Source organism: Phacochoerus africanus, chromosome 15 (genome assembly GCF_016906955.1).
Source record: "Phacochoerus africanus isolate WHEZ1 chromosome 15, ROS_Pafr_v1, whole genome shotgun sequence".
In the NCBI taxonomy this organism is placed as follows: Eukaryota; Metazoa; Chordata; class Mammalia; order Artiodactyla; family Suidae; genus Phacochoerus; species Phacochoerus africanus.
The window spans coordinates 56,377,938-56,395,729 of NC_062558.1; the positions used below are offsets into that span (position 1 = coordinate 56,377,938).

At 45.6% G+C, this 17,792-nt stretch overlaps 1 long non-coding RNA gene across 1 annotated transcript; it reads left to right on the forward strand.

Annotated features, from left to right (window-relative positions):
• The first annotated feature begins 197 nt into the window (after nt 1–197).
• LOC125116821 (uncharacterized) lies at nt 198–17,164 on the forward strand. The gene is made up of 3 exons (XR_007132430.1): nt 198–1,200; nt 4,036–4,224; nt 17,106–17,164. It is a non-coding gene; the product is annotated as an uncharacterized LOC125116821 (long non-coding RNA).
• Nucleotides 17,165–17,792: the final 628 nt, after the last annotated feature.

A 17,792-nucleotide genomic window follows, 5' to 3' on the forward strand; every position in this document is an offset into this window, starting at 1 on the left:
GGCAGAAGTCCTAAGGCTGAACCACTTTTTTTTTTTTTTGTCTTTTTGTCTTTTCCAGGACTGAACCCACAGCGTATGGAGGTTCCCAGGCTAGGGGTCCAATCGGAGCTATAGCTGCCGGCCTACACCACAGCCACAGCAACACCAGATCCAAGCCTCGTCTTTGACCCACACCACAGCCCACAGCAACGCCGCATCCTCAACTCACTGAGCAAGGCCAGGGATCAAACCCTCAACCTCATGGTTCCTAGTCAGATTTGTTAACCACTGAGCCGTGATGGGAGCTCCTGAATCATTCTTTTTTAAAAAAGGACAGCTATCCCTTTGCCCCACCCATCCCCCAAGAGCAAATCTGTACTGGGCACCTACTGTGTGCCAGATGCCACACTGATTTCCAGGGGTACGGTTTTTCCCTGCCCTCCCAGAGAAACCTGCTGTTTGTAACACACAGTGTGCTTAGGAAATGTGGTGTAAGGGAGTAGTATAGGGTCGTCTGAAAACAGAAGAATTCAATTTAGATCAAGGGGATCTAAGGATCAAGGTCAAAGTTTTGCCTAATGGATGAATAGAAATTTGACAGGCGAAGATGAGAACAGATGTCCGTGTCTGCAAAGGACTGAGGCAGGAACACAGTGAACAGAGGCCCAGTGAAGACAAAACCCTGCTCCTCTACTGGGCCTTGCAAAGTGCTCGGTGAATGCAAGCAGCACCTCTCCAGGGGCTCAGCATTACTCATCTTTTCTGCCTTTCGAGGATTCTCAAGACTAGAGCATCCTTGCTTCTGGGTGTCTGTTTCCCCAGGAACTCAGGAGCAGCATCCATCAGCGTAAGCCTGCCAACCCAGATGTGCCCTCTTTACCTGCAAATCTCAGTTGACCCCTCCTTTCACCAACATTCCCAGATTGCAGGCAAGCTCAACACTGGGTGATGGGGGCAGGGGAGGTAGGGGAAGGGGAGAGTGGGAAGGGTCTTTCCTGCCCCTAGAGCTCACTCCTGATCTGTTAATCATGATTTTGGATGACCTGCTGTGTGGTCACTCAAGATGGCTCTTCCCTCGCTCTCTGTACATCATCTGCCAGACCAGCGCCTGCTTCACCCACACCTACGTCCATGACCTTCCTGCATGCTCACCCTAAGCCCCAGCTGGTGGTGTTCTGATCCAAGGGGCAGTGAGAGGCCTCCCCTCCGCTGGTTTCCCAGGTAACTAACGAGCCCCCCCCCCACATCAATTCCCCCTAAGTTGGCAGTCTCCCCTCCCCCAGCGAAGCCTGCTGCCACATCCTGCCCACCTTCCACCCCACACAGCAGGGTGTCATCCAGCACCTTGCTTTAGATCTGTGAGATCCCACATCCATAAACCATCGAGGTCCCTGTCACTGGCTTGGGGCTCTTTCTTCAAGCTTGAAGCCCTGCAAGGTGAAACCCACACCTATAAATATTTTGAATCAAAAGACAAAAGAGCTGCTGGTGTTCTGGTTCAAGATGGTGGAGTAGGAGGTCTTGAATCACCCCCACTTCAGGGACACCCTGAATCTGCACTTGCATACACATCCTGCTGAAGGAAATCCAAACACCCAACTAAGCAGCTCCTAGAATCTGGTGACCCTAAAGCCACATCACAGCAGGTAGGAGAAGCTGACACCCTCTCCCAGTAAACTCCCTCCCCCTACAGCAGCCCCCAGTCAGGGGAGGGGGCGCTCGCAACTCCCAGCTGCTCCCTGAGAGGTGAAGGGTTTGATCCCCATGTCACCCCAACTTTTAAAACCTGCACCTGAGAGACAAACCCCCAAAACATGTAGCTTTTTGGGTTTTTGGGCTGCAGCACATGGCAGTTCCCAGGCCAGGAATCAAACCCACACCACAGCAGTGACCTGAGCCACCGCAGTGACAATGCCAGGTCCTCAACCTGCTGCATCGCCACTTTTTGAAAGTCAGTAGGGCTGTATCCACGAGGCGCGTGAGACTGTGGCAAATTGAGAGACAAATCGTCAAGAGCTCTCTGGACTCACCATGCTAAGGCCCCAGGGCCCAGCACTGGAGGCCACTGACCCAACTGTGTCTGGCCTTTCTGTGTGAGAGGATGTCGCCCATCTTAAAAGCTTCAGCCTGCAGGGCAGGCATTTAACACACTTGCCGAGAGGCAGCCACAAAACCCCAGGGCCCCAGATGTGTGGACAGCTTCCTTCCCGGAGGCTGTCCTGGCAGTCCCGGGAAAGGAGAGGGCAAGCACAGAGATGGTGCCTGCCCGCAGTGCCCCTGATCAGCTGGCTCTGGTGGCCAACAGGCTTATCTTCGGTCCCACAGGACTGTAACAAATGGAGAGACAGTCCTTAGCCAGCTACCACCCAGGGCACAGCACAAAAGGAGTACATTCCTGGCCCATGAATGAGGCCTATTAGCTTATCTTCATAGCGGGGGGCAGGGGGGTTGGTACTTAAAAACACATTCTAAGACCACTCGCAGTCCCCTCCCTCCAGAGATGGGGAAGCTCGTGCTGGTGGGTGTCACATTCCTGCTGTCCCTCTGCCCAGCCAGGTCTCCAGTGTCTCAGAGAAAGGAGCCTATGACCATCTATCCCTAGCATTGCACCCAGAGGATAGAGCCCTTAAAAGTCTGGCTCTGGCAGCCAGTGGGGCTTGTGTTCGCAGGTTCAGTGAGACCAAAGAAGCACTTCTTAACTAATACCCTGGGGCTCAGGGCAGAGGGAACAGAGAGAAACACCTGCCTCCCAGTCTCCCCCTGAAAGAGGTCCATTTGTGGACTTTAAAAGCTGCTGCCTGGAGTTCCCATTGTGGCTCAGTGGAAATGAACCCCAGTAGTATTCATGAGAATGTGGGTTCAATCCCTGGCCTGGCTCAGTGGGTTGACGATCTAGCATTGCTGTGGCTGTGGTGTAGGCTGGCAGGTGTAGCTCCAATTCGACCCCTAGCCTGGGAACCTCCATATGCTGCACCTGGGGCTCTAGGAGGCAAGAAAGAAAAAATAAAAATAAAAAAAATTATCCCCTGCTTCCCGTGGGACCAGCTTCCCATGGGCCTGAGTCTAGATGATGCCTGAGACGCTCCCCTTTGAGATACTGACGGGCACACCCTCAACTACCAGGGGACACTACGAATAAAGTACGCTGCTTGGGGAGTTCCCTGGTGGTGCAGCAGATTAAGGATCTGGTGTGGTCACTGCAGTGGCTCAGGTCACTGCAGTGACTTGGGTTCAATCTCTGGCCAGGGAATTCCACATGTCATGGATGCAGACAAAAAAATAGTCTGCTTAGATGATCACAAAGATTTCAGAGACAGTCAGTAAAACCCAGTGCCCCTAATATCAAATTTCTCTGTTAGGATTAATCTCTCTAAGAAAACTTCGTTCCCTTTCTTGTCCTGCTCCTGTTCCCCTAAGGACTGAGGAGAAGAAAAGAGAATGGGGCATTGAAACCAAGGAGGACACTGTGCAGGGCCCTCCTGGGTACATAAGCTCCTCTGCGTTCCCCATTTTTGGTTGGTTTTTTTTGGGGGGGGGCACGCCCATGGCATGTGGAAGTTCCCGGACCAGGGACTGAATCCATACTGCAGCAGTGACACCAGATTCTTTACCAGAGGCCATTAGGGAACTCCACGTGTTCCCCATTTACTGTTTGTAGAAAAAAGCCTTTAGTCTCCCAGGCCTTCCCTGACTTCCACAGAGCAGATTCAAGCAGGTAGTGCTGAGAACAACCGTCACAAGCCTCCCAGGTGTTCCTGAAAGAATATAGTTAACTATTTGATGCATAACTTTGAGTTGTTCTACAGAAAGTAACGCCCCCTGCTGGTAGAGGGTGGTATCTACACACTGACCACAAGCACGTAGACTCCAGACTAGTAGGAACAGGAAGGTTGAGATTCTCAAAACCTCACCACGTTACTTCACCACCAGCCAATCAGAAGAAGTCTCCACGAGCTGGTCACACATCCTACGACCCTCTCCCCTAACCCTGTCTTTAAAAACCCTTACCTGAAAGCCATGGGAAGAGTGACCCCGTCTCCTTACTTGTCCGCGCAGGAAACATTTCTCTGCTCCAAACGCAGACATTTTGATTGACAAGCCAGCCAGGAGCCCGTGCCTGTGGCAGGTCGACTTTGACTGGAGGTAGCTTCGTCCCTAGGTCCCCAGAGGCTGCCAGGGCCCGTTTGCCCTCCGGGACCCCTGAGAAGAAACCTCCTGACTTACGGTCGGCCTTCTTGCATTGGGGTAAGTCGCTCGGGTTTGCACAGACTGGGAAGTACCCTCCGCCTGGGCTCAGGCGCTGTGGGGAAGGGAGCCATTCTGGGCCCGTTCTCTTTGAGGAAAGGGACCAATCTGGTCTTGAGGCCTCTGTCTGGGGGAGGGGGGGACGGAATTGCTGGACTATACCAGTTGGATTTTTGTGCTACTGGGTTTGTTGTTTGTATTTGTGTGTGTGTGTCAGTACTTTTGCATTTTTGACAAAATGGGAAATACTAGCTTCACCTCTCCTGAGGCCTAGAGGCTGATCGGGACACCTGATCATCAAAGGCTTCACTGAGATAATGTGCCTCCCTCTTCCTGATTCTGACCCTCCTTAGGGGACCCGGTTTTGACTTTTGTTAGAGGTCCTGGTAATGTGAATTGTTTGCAGAGGGGTGCCAGTTTGGTATACCTGAGCATACAGAGTAGGCACTTCTGCAGCATATGGAGGTTGCCAGGCTAGGAGTCAAATCAGAGCTGCAGCTGCCAGCCTATGCCACAGCCACAGCAATGCAGGATCCAAGCTGCATCTTCCACCTACACCTCTGCTCACAGCAACACCGGATCCTAAACCCACTGAGTGAGGCCAGGGATCGAACCCATGTCCTCATGTATAATAGATTCCTAACTTGCTGAGCCACAATGGGGACTCCCAGAGTATGCACTTTTAAGTGATCAGTTGGAAGAACTTATTTACCCACTCTCTAGAGAAGGACATTTTCAGTGGGCTAAGAACAGCTATATCTGTGTTACCACCAACCCTTATCCTAAACTTCAGAGACCAGGTCAGCAGGTTAGGGCTGAAGAACGGGTACTATGAAACTTAAGGAAAAAGTTAACATAAAACAAGACACAGAGACATTGATCTTAATTAAAGATGGGAACCAAGGGACTCAAGAGCGCCGCCTCAAGAAACCATACTGCTTTTATTGTGCTCTTTAGGATTATGTCAAGTGAGGAGGGGGCTATAGGTGCAGGATATAGGTTTTTTTATTATTTTATAAGAAGTTCTTTTATTATTTTAAAAGTCACATAGCTGGTAGATGGCTAAGCTTTTACTCTGGCCTTTAGGAATTTAACAATAACTTATGCCTCTAGGTCTTTGTTCTTAAGCTTAAGTCATTTACCAGCACTGCGACTGTTTTTCAAGCAGGAAGATGGGGCAAAGTAAGGCAGGACAAGATGGAGTTTTCAGTATAGAGGCTAAGAAAATATTGTAGAAACATGTGTTGCGGCAATAGACCTCCCCGCAGTTAACGACAAATCCTCAGCCATATCCCAGGATTGGGGGAACAGCACATCAGTCCTCTGAGACAGCCCCTGAAGGTGCATTCTGAGTCTCTGGAAACTACGGCCCTACCCTAATGATGAAAAACAACTTATTTTCTTTTGTAATGCTGGCGAGCAGCAATACCAGCTAGGTAACCAGGAGAAATGGCCAGAGAAGGGCTCATTAAATTATAACACCGTGCTCCAACTAGACTTATTCTGGGAGAGAGGAGAGAAAAGAGGTCAGATTCCGCACGTACGATGCTTTATGGCCCTTTACAGAGCAGGCCCTTTACAGACTCCAGAGGAAATGCAGACTGACCCTGCTCAGCTCCCTCACCCGGGGAGGAAGACCATGTTCTCCGTTTTCAAAGGACGCCCTGAAGGACGCCTTAGATGTCCCCTGGCCCTTAGTGCTCTAAATTCTCATCAAAAACCTCAAAAGGGGAGTCCCCACCATGGCTCATCTGGTTAAAAGCCCAACTAGCATCCATGAGGACACGGTTTGATCCCTGGCCTCCCTCAGTGGGTTAAGGATCCTGCCTTGCCACAAAACACAGCTCGGATCCTACATTGCTGTGGCTGTGGCATAGGCTGGCAGCTGCAGCTCCAATTTGACCCCTATCCTGGGAACGAATGTATGGGGTTTTCAATAACCAAGATGTGGCAGGAGAAAAAAACAGATGAAAAAGCAAGCTTCCCTACTTGCACCAGTGCCACAAAACACCCCAAGTAACCCAGGAGGAGAACACAAGAAAATATCATGGGTGAGCAGCCCCTGCCCCCAGGGTGGGACGTGCAGGCCACCAGCAAAGTTGGGACCTGGTCAAAGCATTTACTGCAAGAAAGGGGGAATGTCCTGGCCAGCCCCGGAGTGGAAAGGCCCAAGCTAAATCCCCTTCCTCTCAGCTCAAGCTCACGTGGATGCAGCCTGGGGGCTCCCCCGCTGGCTCCTCAAAACACCATCCCAGTCTCCCCCAGGAGTCCCGGTCACCTCACAAGTCAGGCAAGGGCCAATGGGCTTTTCATTAGGTACCAGACCACATTCTCAGGGTTGACAACCCAAAGGGTTCCCCCCTTTCAGGACCTCAAGAGGGGGTCAGGAAAGGCAGATACAAGGAAATCTTGCCTTGAAAATTCCCCCAACGTGGCTCACGTGACAACCTGAAATTCGTTTTGCACACAGGCGTCCAAAGAGCACCAGGAGCTAGGGCAGGGCTGGGCAAGGCTCATCTCCCACATGAGGCCACTTCATGAGGTCCCTGTTTCACCTGATGCTTAGAAACAAATACTGAGAGTACAGGAAATTGGAGAAACTGGAATATGTTTCAAACAAACAAACAAAAACCAAGATGAAACCTCCGAAAAGTTCCTCAATGAAACAAAGATAAGTGACTTAACTGAAAAGAGTCGTAAAGATACTCACCGAAGCCAGGAGAATAATGCATTGATGAAATAAAAATTGACAGTCTAAGGCAAGACAAGAAAAATCTAAACACAAAACTGTTTCTCTGGGGAGTTCCCATCATGGCTCAGCAGAAACAAATCTGACTAGCATCCAGGAGGACACAGGTTCCATCCCTGGCGTCGCTCAGTGGTTTAAGGATCCGGTGTTGCCATGAGCTGTGGTGTAGGTTGTAGATGCGGCACGGATCTGGCATTGCTGTGGCTGTGGCGTAGGCCAGCGGCTACAGCTCCAATTCAACCCCTAGCCTGGGAACCTCCATGTGCCACACAGTTTCAGCCCTAAAAAAGACGAAAGACCAAAAAAAAAAAAAAAAAACACACAATAAAAACAAAAACTGTTTATCTGCCCGTTTGAGCCTCCTCCCTCTGCTCAAGTGTGCACTGTGTATCTGCATTATATGTTAATGTGACCTCCACGACGGCCTTCTTCTGGCACCAACTGTGGAACTCCTAAGAAGGTAACATGCCTATCTCAGTCCTATAAGGGATCATGATGACCCACCATTCACCTTTTTGGTGCAGACATCTTTGGTGAACTTTATGTACAATATACTATTTCCCTTAAGGACAGAGCATTTGGCACAGAGCCACGGGTCAGATGACCTGGGGAGGTACTGGGCTGCACTTAATGGAAGTTCTTAGCTTATTATATTTACATATTAATGTCATTAGCTATATAGTACTTGTATTCTCCCTATTTTTACAAGATTATTGTTTCTTGCATTACCAAATGTGTGACTGAGCCTCAGAAAAAAATTAATGACAATTCGGTGACTCGAAATGATTGACCAGATATATAGTTCAATAATCATAATAGTATAACTCTACAGACATGGAGAACAGACTTATGGTTGCTCAAGCTCACGCGGAAGCAGCCTGGGGGCTGAGGGGAAGCGGGGAGGGAGTGGGATGGACTGGGAGTTTGGGGTTTGTAGATGAAAACTATTACATTTAGAATGGATGGGCAATGAGGTCTTGCTGTGCAGCACAGGGAATTGTGTCCAGTCTCTTGGGATGGGACATGATGGGAGATGATGTGAGAAAAAGAATATATATATATATTGGGTCACTTTGCTGTGCAGCAGAAATTGGCACAACATTGCAAATCAACTATAATTTAGAAACATACACACACAAAAGCTCTAGATATGGAAAGAAGCAACAAGAGGGAACTGTTTCTTGGCCCATAACAGACTAGTAAGACAGGCAGTCCAGAGGCTTTGGTTACGTTAACAAGGCCTAGTCCAGTAACAGCACCAGTAAGCAGCCTATCAGCGAAATCCTTGCCTGACCTAGGAATGAGCATTCCAAGCACCATGGGACACATTGGTCATGGAATGCCCTCCTCAAACACTGGTCAAAATTCAGACCAAAAGGGAAGTGATTGTAAAATAATGTTGCTTTCCAGCCAGTTCTGCAAGAATCTAGCCATTGGCCACTACAATTGCTGACCTACAGCACACCCTGACAGGAATCCAGGGTGAAGATCAGGATGAGACATTCTGTGCTCTGGGAAGACTGAAAGAACTAGCCCTCAGATACGTAGATGTTTTCAGGAGAAATTTTTTTATCAACCTGGATTCTGGCCTCTTCCCATACTTAGAAAAGCACTAGGAGTTCCCGTCATGGCACAGCAGAAATGAATCTGACTAGGAACCATGAGGTTGAAGGTTAAATCCCTGGCCTTACTCAGTGGGTTAAGAATCTGGCATTGCTTTGAGCTGTGGTGTAGGCTGCAGACACAGCTCAGATCCTGTGTTGCTGTAGTTGTGGTGTAGGCCAGCAGCTACAGCTCCAATTAGACTTGTAGCCTGGGAACCCCTGTATGCCACAGGCGCAGCTCTAAAAAGCAAGAAAGGAAGGAAGGAAGAGAGAGAAAGAAGGAAGACAGAAAGAGAAAAGAAAAGCACTAAACCATTAAGTGAGATATCTGTTCCTTATGGCTAGCAGCAGCCTTCTACTGAGATATGTGCTTGATTTCATGTACCCTTCAGCAAAATCCCATAAAAACCGACTTCTCCCACCCCAGCCTCTTTGAAACAGTTCTCAGAGCTCTCTGAAAGACTGTCTTCCTCATTATAATTCTCAGTTTGTCTAGAATAAAATTTCCCATTTCTTTCTTAGATTAACTATAAATCTTTTGTTGACATATACAAGGACAGTGCATGAACAAAGTAAGAATTTCAACAAAGAGAAAGAAAATGCAAGTATCAAGCTGAAATTAGAGAGCTAAAGAACATAATAACAGAAAAATACAATAAAGGGTTTCAGCCACAGACTGGATGAAGCACAAGAAAGAATCAATGAACTCAAAGATGAGAGGGCAGCAGAACTCACCTAATCAGAGCTGCTAAAGAAAAAAGAATAAAAGAGAGTGAAGAGAGTTTAAGGGACTTGTTGGAAAACACCAAGCAGACCAACATTTGCCTTATAGGGATCCTAGAAAGTAGAAGAGAGAGAGAAAGGGGTAGAAGACTTATGGAAGAACAATGGCTGAAAACTTCCGTATCCTGGGGAAGATCCAGAAAGCCCAGAAAGTTCTGAATAAACGGAACCCAAAGGAATCCACACCAATATGCATGATAATTAAACTGTCAAATGTTAAAGAAGGGCTACAAGGCAATGTTTAGAAAAATGAGTCAGGAAGAAACTCAATAGCTTACCATTCTGGGACTGAAACTATTGGAGACTTTGGATTAGCCATGTTACCCTTCCCTGATTACCCTTCAACTCTTTCCAGTTTGTCCCAACCTGGGGCAAAATATCCCGGCTTGTTTCTCATCAGCCCAATTCTTGGACAGCTCTATTATTTTTCAATATGCTCGTCAAGATAACACTCCATAGACTCTGAAGCCAAAGCATTTCAAAATATAATAGGCTTAAAATCTCTAAACCAGGAAGTCCCACTGAAAAGGAAAGCATGAGCAGTTGGGAGGGTAGATGGGGGATAAAACAAAACAAGAACTGCCATTTGAAATAATAGTTCGAGACTGGGGTCAAGGGGAAGGCAAAGAGGTTTTAGGTTCAGCACAAACTGCTATTTTGGAAGATCACACGAAGTGCCTCCACACACATGGTATTTATCTGCTATTTCCCCAAGGTTATATACAATTTTAAACTCCACGATTTAAAAAGCAGCTACAGGAGTTCCCGTCATGGCTCAGCGGTTAATGAATCCAACTAGGAACCACGACGTCGCGGGTTCCATTCCTGGCCTTGCTCGGTGGGTTAAGGATCCGGCGTTGCTGTGGTGAAGGTTGCAGATGCGACTCGGATCTGGTGTTGCCGTGAGCTGTGGTGTAGGTCGCACACATGGCTCAGATCCTGTATTGCTGTGGCTGTGGCGTAGGCCGGCAGCTACAGCTCCAATTCGACCCCTAGCCTGGGAACCTCCATATGCCGTGGGTGCAGCCCTAAAAAACAAACAAACAAACAAACAAAAGCAGCTACATTTGTCAGTACAGAACATACGCACTTGAATGTACATTGAGTTGGGAAGGAGGAGCCACTAATTTTACTGTGTTATATGACTTGAACAGAAAATACATCGTGCCACTTTTGGATGCAGAATTGCAACTCAGCTATTTGAGAGAAATTAAATAATGCAATGTGTACTTTGAGGCCAAAATGACTAGCAGATCATTTGGGACTCAGCTACAATATTCTTGCTCAAGTGCTGAGCTTCATGAGAGATGAATCTAGGAAAGAGTGTTTTGTGGCAAAGCTAGGCTCATTTGCAAAATAAATTAAACTGGTCTTACCAAACTTTCTGAAGGCTGATTGCAATAAGTCATTCTTTCATTCTCAAATTTTAATTTTGTTTAAATGAGCTTTAAAGATGATTAGCATCTCATTTGGGGGGAAAAAAAGACTGTCTTTTCTGAGATTTTGGGAAAAACGAAAGTATATTTTCATGTTTGTTGATATGACCTAAATGCAAATGGTTTTTAGCTAATTTCATCATGTACTTCCTATAGATAATATTGTGGATAGCGGTATTTTATTACAACCAAGTAAAAACTATTCATGTGTACTTCCAGTTAGATAAAATAGACATCTCTTCTTTAAAAAATTTTATTGGAATATAGTTGAGTTACAGTATTGTGTTAGTTTTGGAGTTCTCGTTGTGGTGATGTGGGTTAAGGATCTGGCATTGTCTCTGTGGTGGCATGGATTTGATCCCTGGCCCAGTGCAATGGGTAAAGGATACAGTGTTGCCACAGCTGAGGCACAGGTCGCAGCTGTGGCTCAGAATTGATCACTGGACCAGGAATTTCCATATATCATGGGTGGTGCCAAAAAAAAATGTTGCATTAGTTTCAGGTGTACAGCAAAGTGAATCAGTTATACATGTATGTATAACTTATATAGATAAGTTTCAGATTCTTTTCTCATATAGGCTACTGCAGAGTATTGAGTACATTTTCTGTGCTATACTTATTGATTTTGTATATGGTAGTATTTATATGTCAATCCCAATCTTTTTTTTTTTTTTTTGCCTTTTCTAGGGCCTCTCCCATGGCATATGGAGGTTCCCAGGCTAGGGGTCCAATCAGAGCTGTAGCCACTGGCCTACGCCAGAGCCACAGCAACATGGGATCCAAGCCGAGTCTGCGACCTACACCACAGCTCACAGCAACACCGGATCCTTAACCCACTGAGCAAGGCCAGGGACCGAACCTGCAACCTATGGTTCCTAGTTGGATTCGTTAACCACTGAGCCAAGACAGGAACTCCAATCCCAATCTCTTAATTACCCCTCCCCCCAACATTTCCCCTTTGGTAACCGTAAGTTGGTTTTGAAATCTTTTGAGTCTGTTTCTGCTTTGTGAATAAGTTCTTTCGTATCATTTTTATTAGATTCCACATATTAGTGATCTCATAAGATGTTTGTCTTTCTCCGTTGGACTTAGCATAATAATCTCTAGGGCCATCATGTTGCTGCAAATAGCATTATTTTGTTCTGTTTATGGCCAAGCAATATTCCATTGTATACATGTACCACATCCTCTTTATCCATTCACCTGTCAGTGGACATTTAGGTTGCTTCCATGTCTTGGCTATTGTAAATAGTCCTGCAGTGAACACTGGGGTGGATGTATTTTTTCAAAATTATGGTTTTCTCTGAATATAAGCTCAGGAGTGGGATTGCTAGATCATATAGTTTTTTAGTTTAGTAAGTTTAGTTTTTTTGAGGAAACTCCTTACTGTTCTCCACAGTGGTTGCACCAACTGACATTCCCACCAACACTGTAGGAGGGTTCCCTTTTCTCCACACCCTCTCCAGCATTTATTGTTCATAGACTTTTTGATGATAACCATTTTGACTGGTGTAGGGTGACCCCTCATTGTAGTTTTGATTTGCTTTTCTCTACTGAATAGTGATATGGAGCATCTTTTCATGGGTTTTTTTAGGTTTGTTTGTGGGGGGTTTTTTGGCCATCTATACGACATCTGTTTTATATTCAAAGACGGTCTGGAGAACACCACTGTGAGATCTTATGCCTCCCAGCCTCCAGTTGAGATTGAAAGAATGGGTGTCTTCCACACCTTTCTAGACTGTGCGTCTTTAGATATGAGCATCGTTCCTTGGTCGTCAGTGCAGCATCACTTGCAGAGCTGGCTTCATTTCTGCCATTCAGATACATGTGCCTTATACTGGTGCTCACTTCGTAAGGCATCCTCTTCCCCATTGCTTTGTGTTAAACTGATAGTCTCTTTCCTATGGCATTTTCCTGAATCCTAAATTTCTTTCAGGACTTCCCTCATGTGTAGTGGGTTACAGATCTAGAGTTGTCACTGCAGTGGCTCAGGTTGCTGCTGTGGCATGGGTTCTATCCCTGGTCTGGGAACTTCTATGCATGAGGGCGGCCAAAAAAATAATTACAATTGATTGTTTTTAATATACTCAATGTTGGGAAATCTGAGTTTTGAAAACAACCAGAAGTCATTCAGAGTTGAATCTTATAAAGAAAATATTTGATAACTGTTTTAGTTAAAAACAAAGTACAATTACAAAGTGGTAAAAAAAAAAAATTGGGTCCATTTGAAGGTAACTCCAAAAGAGGATTTTTTTAATGTTTTGGGCAATTTACAGTATAATTAGAAAGGGTAGATTAGGTATACACTGGGAAAGAAGGATGGATGGATGGATGGATGGATGGATGGGTGAATAGATGAGTGGACGGATGGGTGAGTGGACAGATCTATAGTATGTATGTCTCATATGTTTGTTTCTTTGCTTTTTAAAAAAAATTTTTTTCCTTATCTTTGGATAATGTCTTTCACAGAACCTGAAGCCCAATCTTGGATTATCTTAATTTACACACTTTCCTAGAGTTTCTTTTTTGCTGAGAAACTCCATACCTTGGAGTGAATTTATTTGGCTTCCTCCAAAGAGGACCCTCTTTCTTGTCCTCTGTTTCAATAGGCCACAGTTCTTTCATGTTTATCTCAAGATCTGGTGTTGCCATGAGCTGGGATGTAGGTCACAGACATGGCACGGATCCCATGTTGCTGTGGCTGTGGCATAGGCCAGGAGCTGCAGCTCCAATTTGAACCCTTGCCTGGGAACTTACATATGCTGCAGGTGCAATCCCTAAAAAAAAAAAAAAAAAAAAAAAAAAAGCGAAAATAAAAAATAAATACATAAAAATAAGAATGACAGTGTTGTGTACACATATCCATTCAGGGATCACAATAGCTTTTTATAGATCCACCAAAAAAGGCTCATTTAGACCCCTGTTTAAGTCCAAAAATCTGGTTACCACTCAGAGATGAACTGTTCCAGAAGCAACAGTCTCTTTCAGTTGGTAATTCTTGTATTTTCTTTGAGCAGTAAATCACTCCATATCACACAATATTTTGCAGTTTTTAACTATCACTCTATCAACTGATCCTTGAAAACTTTTTATCCAGGAAAAATGTTCAAAAGCCAAGCCTTTTGGTTATTTACCTCCTAAGGGGGGCCAGTCATAACACTAAATCACCTTTGCCAAATCCTTACAGATATTTAAAAGTAAGCAGATCAATAAGCACATGGTTTTTCTTGATGTCCCCTGAAACATGGAGTCCCACTTAACATTTTTAAAGCCTCTACAACATACTGAACCCAAATATTTATAAGGTAGGCTCCTAAAGAACTCATGGAATGATGCAGCGAGACATGCCTTTTAAAAAAGTTATGATACAAAAAAAAAAAAAAAAAGGAGTTCCCATTGTGGCGCAGTGGAAATGAATCCCACTAGGAACCACGAGGCTTCAGGTTCGATCCCTGGCCTCACTCAGTGGGTTAAGGATCCAGCATTGCTGTGAGCTGTGGTATGGGTCTCAGATGTGGCTCGGATCTGGCACTGCTGTGGCTTTGGCATAGGCCGGCGACAACAGCTCCAATTAGACCTCTAGCCTGGGAACCTCCTTATGCCACGGGTGCGGCCTTAAACCAACCAAAAAAAAAAAAAAAAGATACAATGAACATATTTTATAACAGAGGTTTTGTAGATCAGACTGACTAAAGTGGTAAGTGGGGGAGCAAACAGGTCAGGTTTCCCAGGGATGCTAGTGATTTCACCAAATCTTGAAGAAAATAGAAATTTACTAGGTTTGGGCCAAGGTGGAAGGAAACCAGTGTGGCCAAGTCTCAAAGGTTAAGAAAGCAGGACGTGGAAGTGGTGTGTCATAGACATAAGGTCAAAGTAAGGGATGAGGGGAAATTAAAGTGAAAAGATAGTCCAAGAACTTCTGCTCCATCCACTCTGGGAAACTGGGATCAGGCTTACCTGCTATCCTAAACAACTGGGAACTAGAGATACTATGGAACAAGGATTTTCAGTGTTGCTCCCTGAGAAAGAGGCTAATGAAGACTTTATTGCCTCAGCCTTCTGCCTGGGGGCACTTACAAGCCCCAGTGCAGAAGGGGATCTTACCAATACAGAAATCTTGTGATGAAGGCTAGAGATTAGAGTCTGGGGAGGCTGAGAAATGGGAATTTGTGGCACAGAGATCCATAAGAAGGTTTCTACTCAAAGAGATCTAGGTTTCTGGCATTGCCGTGAGCTTTGGTGTAGGTCACAGACGCAGCTCAGATCCCCAGTTGCTGTGGCTGTGGCTGTGGCAAAGGCCACCAGCTGCAGCTTGGAATCGACCCCTAGCCTGGGAACTTCCATATGCCACAGGTGCATTCCTTAAAAAAAAAAAAAAATCGAATCCAGCTCTACAAGAAGAGAATCCCATTTTAAGAATAAAGATACAGATTAATGTAATTACATAGTTAAACATGAAAGGATGAAAAAAGATACATCATGCAAACACCAACCTGAGAAATCTACAGTGGCTATATCCATATCAGACAGAGATGCAGGGACAAAGGAAGAAAAATGAATGGCCGGGATCTGGAGCCAGGTGGCAGGCGATTGCAGGTGATGAAATAAAACTTACACTTTAAGGCAGGATGAGAAAATTTAACCACAAAATTTTCTCTCTGTCCGTTTGGGCCTCTCCCCTCTCCCCCTAATGTGCATTGTGTATTTGCATTACACATTAACCAGAACTTCTCAAAGATGGGAGTGCCTGTGGGACCATAAAGAGCGTTGAATTCCCCCTTTCTTCTGACTCCATTACTGTAACTTCAGAAAAGAATAGCGTGCTTTCCCAACTCTGTAGGGGGACATGGTAACTTGGTGCTTGGTGTGGGCTTACCTGGACTGTACATCCTCAGTGGACCTTGTGTAAAATATCAGTATGTCATTTTGATACATGGTCTACTGTCTTGAAAACGTACATGATTGTGCCTTTGACTTCTAACAGGTAGAACAGTTCTCAGAGCTTTCTGAGAGTCTGTCTCCTGGGTTATAATCTTTAGTTGGGTTCAAATAAAATTCCCTTTTTTTTTTCCTTAGCTTGATTGTTAATTGAATTCTCATCAACGCAGCAGTCTTGGGTGATGGCCAGTGATAGAATTAGAATCACTTGGGAGTTCCCGTTGTGGTGCAGTGGTTAATGAATCCAACTAGGAACCATGACACTGCGGGTTCAATCCCTGCCCTTGCTCAGTGGGTTAAGGATCCGGCGTTGCTGTGAGCCGTGGTGTAGGTCACAGACAAGGCTCGGATCCCATGTTGCTGTGGCTGTGACGGAGGCCAGCAGCTGCAGCTCCAGTTGGAACCCTTGCCTGGAAACTTCCATATGCCACAGTTGTGGCCCTAAAAAGCAAAAAAAAAAAAAAAAAAAAAAAAAAAAGAATCACCTGGAGAGCTGAGTTCCATGCTCAGAGGTTCTGATTCAGTAGAGCTGGGGTATGTCCTAAGAATTTGCATTTCTACCAAGTACTCACGGATGTTGATGCTGCTGGTCTTGGGATTCAGGCTGGAACCACTGGCTTAGACTGACCCTCTTCTTTCTCTTTAAAATGGACACAATCCTACCTCAAGGGATGTTGTGATAAATTATAGAAAAGACAGAAGTGAGAAACCTGGAAGTGTCGATATTGATTTCTACAATCGACTAATTGGGATTGATTGAGATGGAAGTTGGGATAATACCGAAACTGAGGAGTCTGCCTTAGACAACCAAATGGGGAGTGGTGCCTGTTGAGTCAGGAAATAGAGGAGAAATAGATTTGGGGGTGGAAATAACGAGCCCGGTTTTGGATTTGTTGAATTTTAAATGCAGTATGTGTATATACATATTTCTTACTTTTTAAAAAAGGTCAGTGCAGGAGTTCCCGTTGTGGCTTAGCAGTAACAAACCCAAGTAGTATCCATGAGGATGCAGATTCCATCCTTGGCCCAACTCAGTGGGTTAAGGATCCCGTTGCCCTGAGCTGTGGTATAGGTCGCAGACTTGGCTCAGATCTCCTGGATCTCAAGTTCCCATGGCTGATGTGTAGGCCAACAGCTGCAGCTCCAATTCAACACCCAGCCTGGGAATTTCCATGTGCCACAGGAGTGGCCCTGAAAAATAAAAAATAAAAAAGGTCAGTGCAGTGGGTATTTACTGGCTGCATCATTTTATCACATTTTAACTCTGTGCCTTAAATGGGCACTTCTGAGCTGGGGGGAAAAAAAAGCTGTGTGAGATGCTTGCTGGCCCCAGGGGGTCTGTTCTGACCTCTGCATTTGCTTTCTTTGAAGGTGCATATTTGTCTGGGGCAAATGTCAAGTCAATGAGGATCAGAGATGTAAGAAAGAAGATCATTGTATTATTTACCGCAAGGAACTGCTGCTGATGGTGGAGGAGGGAGGCAAATGGAGATTTTCAAGAAATATTTGCTAATTGTTAACCACATTTTTCTGCTGTTCTTATAAAGGAATTAATATCGGCCTCCTTTTCCTGCCAATCTTGCTAACACGGCTGGAAGTGTTATGTAGCTTCCCTATTCCAAAGACTTTGCACTATTTTACCAGGAGATGGAAAATGAAAGGCACTTATGCTGTTTTCCCTAAAGGAAAAGGACTATAATAATGGAGAGGTTTTAAATATTTCTATCGCCAAACGCTTACAATTCAAAAAGAATGAGGTGTCGCCAAGGATTTCCCAGCGGAAACAGCTCTCCACTAACACAGAGACTGTGTTCCCGCCATCCCGGTCGCGGCCGGGAGGAGAGCATCACTCTCAAAGCCTAGGGCTGGCGTGGCCGTCCCTTCTTTTCCTGTAACTCGGCAACGTCAGGGTTAACCTTTGCCCGGTAAAAAGAGACGATGCCCTGTGAATTTTTATGGGCAGTAAGCATCTCACCTTTCATCGCCCCCCTTGGGGGTGGGGGAGGGTATATTGTGTGTTCTTTGGACGGATGGATGAAAAAGCCGCGCCCAGCCTGG